The following is an 8,963-nucleotide window of genomic DNA, read 5'->3' as shown; positions in this document are numbered from 1 at the left end:
TGCATTATATATTTTTTATTACAAATAATTTTTGCTGTTCCCAATTTTGTAGTATAATATAAGTAGAGGAGGGCCTCATAGTTTGGGACAATTTTTTGCAATAGCATGTGTAAAAATATTCTGATTTCATAGCTTTTTCTATGAGGTTCTGAAACTATTTTTTAATGGCATACTCAAGTTAAATATTGCTTTTATCCCAAATATTTATAATCACGTCTTTGGCTACAATGCTTGACGTTTCTATTTGTATATACGTTTCTATGTATATATAAATATAGCCCTAAAATACGTAATATGGAAAGAATCAGAAGGTAGGAAAAATACATATTACAAAACGTACTTGTTAATAAATCTGTCCAACTAGCAGCATATCCGGTAACAAAAATGTCACGTGTTTGGTGAGAACCAAAGTAACACGTGAAAAAACGTATATGGAACTTAAATCACTTACTAGAACAATAGGTTTGTCAATAAACAAAAAACAACTAAAATCCTTGTACAAAGTGGATCGTAGAGAACAACACGACAGTTGACAACTTAGAAAAGTAGATATCTTTATCTATTTAGGAGTTAAGGTTACAAAGGAAAACATTCACGGTGCAGAGCTTAACAGAAAAATCATCCTAGTTAATACGGCATACTTTGCTATTAGCCCGATATTTAAATCAAGAGACTTACATTAAAGAACTAAGATACGAATCTACAAGACCATAATCTGACCGATATTGAGCGATGGATGTGAAACTCGGGTGTTGACTGAAAAATCTGTAAACCGCATAGACATCTTTAAAAGAAATGTACTGACACGATTACTAGGTACTATAAATGAGAACAGCACCACAAAGAACCACCTTTCTCACAGAATGTCCGCATACAGTGTCTTCTATGGGCAGGCCATGTATATAGGATGGAAAAAACGGGCTTCCCAAATTTAATCTTCCCCCTTATTATGGCTAAATTGGTCTGTGTAGGATTCTGTCTAATCTTGTACTTAAATAAGCTGAATAAGTTTAAGCCATAATAAGAGGAAGGATTCAGTACAATTGGTTTAGTTTATTTTAATATTAAAATTATAAGTATTGAGGACTTTCCGGATTATAAAATATCAAATTCTGAATATAATAAAATAACACACTGTACACGTAGTATACACTAACATACACAAGAGACAATGAACTACACACATTTACAAATTTAGCAGCCTGTATACTGCAACAAATTTAGCAGCAACCGTATAAAACGAAAAATATTCCTATTTTTCCTAAAAGCAAATGAAGGGTTTTTTTTTTTTTTTTTTTTTTTTTTTTTTTTTTTTTTTTTTTTTGTACCGCATCAACCCCTAGGGTTATTAGCGGGTGGTATATCTTTATTTTAGAAAAGTTACATTTAGTATATTATTTAAATTTACATAACAGTTTTGTAAAATACAAACATTTTATGTTATGTTACAGTTTGTTATACAGTTTACAATTTTTGATAAAATTTATTGTATTGCTGATGTCTTCTTTTAGAGTTTCTTTCAAATTGTGTTTAAGTTTTGCTGTCGATCTTGCTGTTGAGTACACTGGACAGTCTATCATTATATGTTGCACTGAAAATGGTATTTGACAGATGTGGCAAATCGGCTGAGGGTCCTTGGAGATGATGTATCCATGTGTAAATTTTGTATGACCTAGCCGCAGTCTGTTAATAACTACTTGGTCATGTCTTTTAGCTGGGAGCGGTAGTAAAGCAGAAGTAACATCTGGTTTGATACTTTTTAATTTTGCTTCTGTTTGGTTCCATTTTACTTGCCAGATTTTGTTCATGTAAGTTTTTATTAATGTTTTTTGGTCTGAAATTGGTATGTTTTGCATAATAGGAATTGTCATGTTATTGATAGTTTCTGTTGCTGCTTTATCAGCTGCTTCATTACCCTTTATCCCAACATGGGATGGTACCCATAAAAATGTTATGTTTTTACCACATGTTTGGGCATTGTATAGCATGTCTTTTATTAATGCTAAATTGGCATGAGTAGGATACATCTGCTTGACACCATTTAAGGCACTTAGAGAATCTGATATAATAAGAAAGTTTGTATCAATGCTGGTACATTGGTTCAGTGCGTTGAAGATTGCCTGCAGTTCTCCAGTATATATGCTACACTCCTTGGCTAGACGGGTGACAGAGGTGTTGTCTTCAAAAATAGCTGCAGCAGCTACACCATTACTGCTTTTAGAGGCATCAGTAAAAATTAGTTTGAAATCAGGGTATCTGGAGATGGTAGACCGGAATTGTTGTTGTATTTCAGAAGGATTGTGTGAATTTTTGGGATAGTTAAGTAAGGTAAAATCTACTTTTGGTATTTGAACTTTCCAGGGAGGAGACTGGCATCTGTTTGTAGAAGTGGCTCTCAATTGATGTATATCGAATTCAAATCGATTTATTCGTTCATTGAAAGGTAAGTTTCTAGGGCAATAATTTGAGTACAGATTTGGAGGGTTGCTCCTTATTAGGCTTGTTATAAACGGGTTTTCCTTTGCACTGAGATATTTAGTAGCACAACACATTGAAAAATATTGTCTTCTGAGAGTTAATGGCGGTTCTCCTGCTAGGACTTGAAGGCTGCTAATTGGCGTGGTTCTGAAAGCTCCGAAAACTATGCGTAATGCTGTGGATTGGATGATGTCCAGTTTGTTCATTTGAGTTTTAGTAGCAGTTTCGTAGCATATACATCCATAATCTAGTTTGCTTCTAATTAGAGCTTGATATAATCGCAGAAGAATAGTTGTGTCTGCGCCCCATTTGTGATTGGAAAGAACTTTTAGAAGATTTATTCTCTGTTGGCATGATTTAATTAGTTCATTTATGTGCGATGTCCATTTTAGTTGAGAGTCGAATGTCATTCCCAAAAAATTGATTTCGTTGATTGTTATAAGAGTATTTCCGTTAAGTTTTAAATTTAAGTGGTGTTGTGTTTTTCTTTTGTCAAATATTATTACTTTAGTTTTTTCGGTTGAAAATCTCAAGCCTATATCTAAAGACCACCCTTCTAATTTATTTAGTGTATTTTGTAATATTGATGCAGCTGATTTTAGGTTTTTACTTCTCATATATATTACAAGATCATCGGCGTAAAGGTTTGCTTTTACTGGAAGCATAAAATGGTTAGATACGTTGTTGATTGCTATTAAGAATAGCAGGGGGCTTAATACAGATCCTTGAGGAATACCATTTTCCAGTGATTTCTTAGTTGACATGACACCGTTTGTTTTAACTTTTATACTTCTGTTCTCCAGGAAGTTTTTGGCGAAGGCTAGGAATTTACCATCTATTTTCCAACTCTTCATTGTTTTTAAGATGTGATATGTCCACGTGGTGTCAAATGCTTTTGTGATGTCAAAGAAAATTGCTATTAATTTTTGTTTATGTATAAAAGCTTCGTGTATTTCAGATTCTAATGCTATAATGTTATCTATTGTAGACCGTTCTGATCGATACCCACTTTGGATGGATGTAAGGAGATTTTTCTTTTCTAAGTACCATTTTAATCTTTTGCTTAGAATTTTTTCCATTATTTTACAGATGCTACAGGTAAGAGATATTGGTCGATACGAAGAAGATAAGTTTTTTGGTTTATTGTCTTTTAAAAATGGTATTATAATTGCTTCGCGCCAGAGAGATGGAAATTTATGGGTCGAATAAATTTTGTTGTAGATCTCTACTAAAGTAACCTTCGCGCTTATAGGTAGTTTTTCTATGAAAATTGGTGGTATGTCATCAGGTCCAGGTGAGGTATTTTTGAGGTTATTAAGACTTTCATTTAATTCATCAAGTGTTATGGAAGTGTTTAGTGGATCAGCAGTATCTTCTATATTAATTTTTGATGCTTCTGTTCTTTCTTTGTGTTCTAAGAAATTTGGGTGGTACTGCTGATTGCTTGAATACAACTGATAGTGTTCTACTAAAATTTCTGAGATTTCGTGTTTGTCTGAAGTTGTTAGATCATTTGTAGTGATTGTGTCAATATGGTTAAATGTTTTTGAACCTTTTATTTTCCTTATTTTTTGCCATATATCCCTTATGGGCGTAGACGAGTCAATTGACGACACGTAATTGGTCCAGCTCTCTTTTTTTGCTTGTTTTATTAAAAATCTAGATCTGGCCCTTAAAGATCTAAAATTGTTTAAGTTATTAGGTGTGTTAAACTTTTTGTATATATTAAAAGCATGTTTTGTTTGCTTTAAAGCGGATGCGATTTCAGTGTTCCACCAAGGAAGAGGAGCTTTTGTGATATTTTTGGTTTTTCCTATAGAATCTCTGGCTGCGTCTAAAATTATACCATTGAAAGATGATAGAGTAGTGTCTATATTATCTGATATAACGAGATTTGGTATACGTATGCTTACTAAGTTCGAGTATTTTTCCCAATCGGCTGACTTTAATTTCCAAGTTTCATATGGTGTTGTACAGGTTTTTTCATCTTTGTCATGAGTAATTATTATCGGAAAATGATCACTGTCGTATAGGTGGTCCAATGTATTCCACTGTAAAAATGGAGCTAAAGTTGAATCACTGATAGATAAGTCTATGGAGGAAAAAGTGCCATTATGTGCATTGAATCTAGTAGGTGCTCCTGTGTTTAATAAAACTAGTTTTATGTTATTAATTGCTTCTAATAATATTCGTCCATTTTTATCTGTTCTTTGTGATCCCCATGCGATGTTGTGACAGTTTGTGTCACCCAAAATTAATTTTGGAGATGGAATTTGTTTAATTACATTTTGAAGTTCTAATAGAGTAGTTTCGTCAGGATGTGGTAAATATACGTTGCATATGTTGATTTTAAAATGATGTATTACCGAAACTGCTACTGCTTCCAGATTTGTATTTAACGGAATTTCTTGGGATTGGATGGTTGAATGTACAAAAATTCCGACTCCACCACTGGATATTTGCTGTACTGCTCGATTTTTTGTATAGGGCATATAATTTTTTAGTTTTGCTTGATTGTTGGAAAGACGAGTTTCTTGAAGACATATTATTAGTGGTGACAGTTCATTGATTAGCATTTTAATGTTTTCAATGTGGCTATAATAGCCATTCAAGTTCCATTGAAGAATGAATATAATTGGACTATTGAGATAAATCGTAGTCGCTTTCTTCAGTGAGGGAAGATTCATTTGTTGGATTTATTTTCTTTATAATTCTTGTGATATTATTTTTCATGCGTCTATCATTTAATTTTGAGTGAACCATTTTTAATAAGGTGTATAAGCCGTCAAAATCTTCTGTATAGTTTTTAGCTGTGACTTCAGGAAATTTAGATCCTATTGCGTTTATCACGAAGTCGCATAATTCAGAGAAATTTAGCGTATATGAAGGAGATGCTGTCATTAAAATGTTTTCAATTGGTTTTAATGTGGCTTCGACATCTAAAGCCTTTTTCTTTTTTTTGTGTGCGGATTTTTTTGGAGTTATGAAAGTTTCGTTTAGGTTTTTAGTTTCTGAGATTTCAGGAGAGGTTGAAATTTGCCTTTTTGCTTGATTGGTTGTTTTACTATTATTGCTGTTAGCTTTAGTTGAAGGTATGCTGTGTACTATAAGCGAATCATTTGTCGTTGGGATATCTGCAGAAATAGGGTTGAAACAGTTGGTTGTATCATCTGAAATATTTGTTGCTGAATTATTCTGATTTATTTCCATGAGTTCGAGTTCTGAGGTATAAGGATCTTTAAGTGTTTCTGTACCAGTTGATGTTGATGTGCAGTTTTCTTCTTTGTGGCCAGTAGTATTACATCTAGAGCAATTTAAACCATCTAGGGATAGGAAGATTCTGTAAGGAGTGTTGTCATAGGTTATTAAGATTGTATTTGGAATTGGTTTGGTGATTATCGGAGAGACAAATATTTGCCGCCTAAAGCTTAAGACATGACTATACTCAGACTCGGGCATGCCAACTTTTAAAAACGTTAATTTGGATACTGCAGTTATTTCTAGTTGTTTCAGTTCTTCTTCTAAAATACTGTTCGGAATGCTGGGGCAGATGTTTGATATTACTAGTCTCCTTGCTGGCGTAATAAGTCTTCGAATTTCTATCTCATTGCCTTGGATGAGTACTGTTTTATGGTTGTTTAGTAAGGTATCTACTATGCTAGTATTGTTCAAGTAAATACAAACTCTGTTGTTAGCTATTCGTGATGCAAAGATAACATTTTTTGGTGTGAGTAGAGACCCTATGGCTACTATGTATTCATGTATTTTAATACCTTGGATAGCTGACAGAATAATGGCTTGTTCTTTTGAAGGAAAATTGAAGTTGCTTACTGCATTGGAGTATGTCGATGTTGATGATGTAGTAGGTATACTAATATTTTCAGAATTATCCATTTTTAATTTTTGTTTTCTTCATTTGATAAAATTTTTCTAGAGCCGGTCTTGTATCGGCTAATTAGTTCGACTTGTGGAAGTTGCCAAAAAACCAGAGACTGGATTAATTGATGTGTTGTATTGAATTATGGGTTATGTATAATATTTAATAATATTGAATTTGTATTAAATTGGTAATGTACTCACAGTTTATTTTTTGTGTGAAGAAACTTTGTTGTTTAAATACTCTATTTAGCTAACAATATTTTAAACGCAGGGTTGGAATCTCGAATTAAACTTTAAAATGTGGAGAAACTTTAAAATGTGTAACCACACTTTGACAGTTATTTGACACTTTTTCCAAATGAAGGGTTTGTTAAATTAAAGTTTAAATTAAAGCGAAAAAGTTTTTTTACCATTTAAATTTGTTGTAGGTAAAAGATGGAGAATAGAATGGCAATAATGACGACGACCTGAATACATCATCCCCAGAACACGCCGAGGAAAATGAGACTGAAGATGACGGTGATCCTGTTATAGCAACGAAGTCATCGAACTCTGAACCAATAAGACCTCTATCGGAAGCATCAACTTTCAAGGCAAAGCCGCATTTCTAGAATTCTTAGTCAATAAGACTTCCGCCGAAAGTGGACGCGAACGCTTCAGCATCCAAGAAGCGATTCAAAACATTAAAAAGTGATGGCAGGGTTGACGAAGCTTATAGTTTTATGCGAAGTGTCCAAGATGCTGTGAAATTAAAAAATGACTTTGCCGTATATGGCGAAAACGTAGCCAGTAGAATGCGCGGCACAAATTAAAATACTCGAGCCATATCTACAGCCAAAAATTGCATAGACAACATACTTTTTTAACTAGAGATGGGAGAATTTGCGCATAATAGGGATGCTACACATCAATCAACCACTTACTATTCTTAGCAAGCGTCGCCTACATCGTCTTCAGTTTTAATCCCATTATATGGTCCATCACCCCACCCGTCTCGATTACCGAACCCATCAATACATTCTTTTCATATGCCGTGGAAATCAGATTCACTAAGTGCCGTACCAAAAACATTTCTCGTTAAACCTTTTTGTAAACATCTACTAGCATTGACAATAAATTAATAAGTAACTGTCTTGTTTCATTTTTCCTTACCTGACAATATCCTTTGAACACATCGATGATCGCTTCGCCTACTTCGGGTGCAATTAAGGAGATTGATTGCTTAGATATTTTAAACAGGTACATTAAACTCGTAAACGAATCTCCTGTGGCTAAATTTCGTAGAGCGACCATCAATCTTATTGATGGTGGAATCGTATGGTAATTCTTTTTAATGATTTTAGGGGCAACCAAACAGAGGACTTCTTCGAAATCGGATTTTGTAAGTCTGACAAAACAGCGGCACGAACTACCATCGTTCAGGAGTAACTCCGCCATAAGGTTGTCACCATAGGTTGTCCCATTTTGTAAGAACTGTCGCTGCCACCATCTTATTTTTCGTCTCTGGGCATGGGAAGCTATTATTATAAAAGCAGCACTAACACCAGTAGCCGTAGAGGGTTCATTTTTGCCAACACTGCGTTTAGTTTCAACGTTCAACTGGTTCAAAAATATATTAACAAAAACCAATAAAAACCCAGGCACGTAGGGCCCAACCCCTTAAGCACCAATTCGCCGAACTGAGCCTAGCTCAGAGCGAAGGCTTGAGGCATAAGTAAGCAATTTTAGTTCGCGGATAAGCCACATTAAGATAACAGAAATATAGCGAAAATGCGCTGTCCTGAGTTTTGAATTCGGTTAGGAAACCATGTTGGGGTTCTATTACTCAGGACCTCCACATTAAGAGCATGTGGCTGATAGTTGTGCCCCTATAGCGCATCAGAGTGCTATAGAGGGAAAAGCCATCGTGTGGAGCATTGGAGCGCAGTGAAGTGACTCCTGTTTTTACTCGAGTTAATACACCTCGCTCCAATGAATTGTTACACCCGAACGTAATTCTTAGGGGTGAACATTTTTCACAGGCTGCTTGCTTGCTTACTCTAGCTCTTGTTGGTGTAAATGTTCGGCGTTATTTCGATCAGATATATTTCCCTGACGATGGTTGACGATGAGGCATTTCTAGTCTTATGTTTAAGATGTTTCGTACTACACAAAATGGAAAGTATTTTATACAGTTGAACTTTATTACATGAACATTATGAACAGTATTAGTTGAACGCATTAAAGTGCAGATTTTAATAAAGTTGTACAATTTGCTGCAATATACAGGATGTTGTATTTAAAAAACCTAAAGTGACTAATGACAACGGAGAAAGGGTAAATACGGCAACGTTAGAACCATAAAATTTCAAATATTATTCGTGTTGCAAAATAGACATATCTGTGTTTTTGTTTAATTAGGATGATCCATTTAAGAGATAATTACGCGTTTTCAGTATTTTGATCCACCCTGTATATATATATTATGTTAATTAAACTGGATGATACTCTTATTTATTTTCGAAACTTATAACAATCTTGTATATATTATATAATCCGCTAAAATTTCCTAATTTCCTCAAAATATTTTTGGAAAAAATTACTAGTTTACCTGTATACGATTATGA

Source organism: Diabrotica undecimpunctata, chromosome 7, assembly GCF_040954645.1.
Source record: "Diabrotica undecimpunctata isolate CICGRU chromosome 7, icDiaUnde3, whole genome shotgun sequence".
NCBI lineage: Eukaryota > Metazoa > Arthropoda > Insecta > Coleoptera > Chrysomelidae > Diabrotica > Diabrotica undecimpunctata.
Note: the sequence above shows the minus strand (reverse complement) of the source record.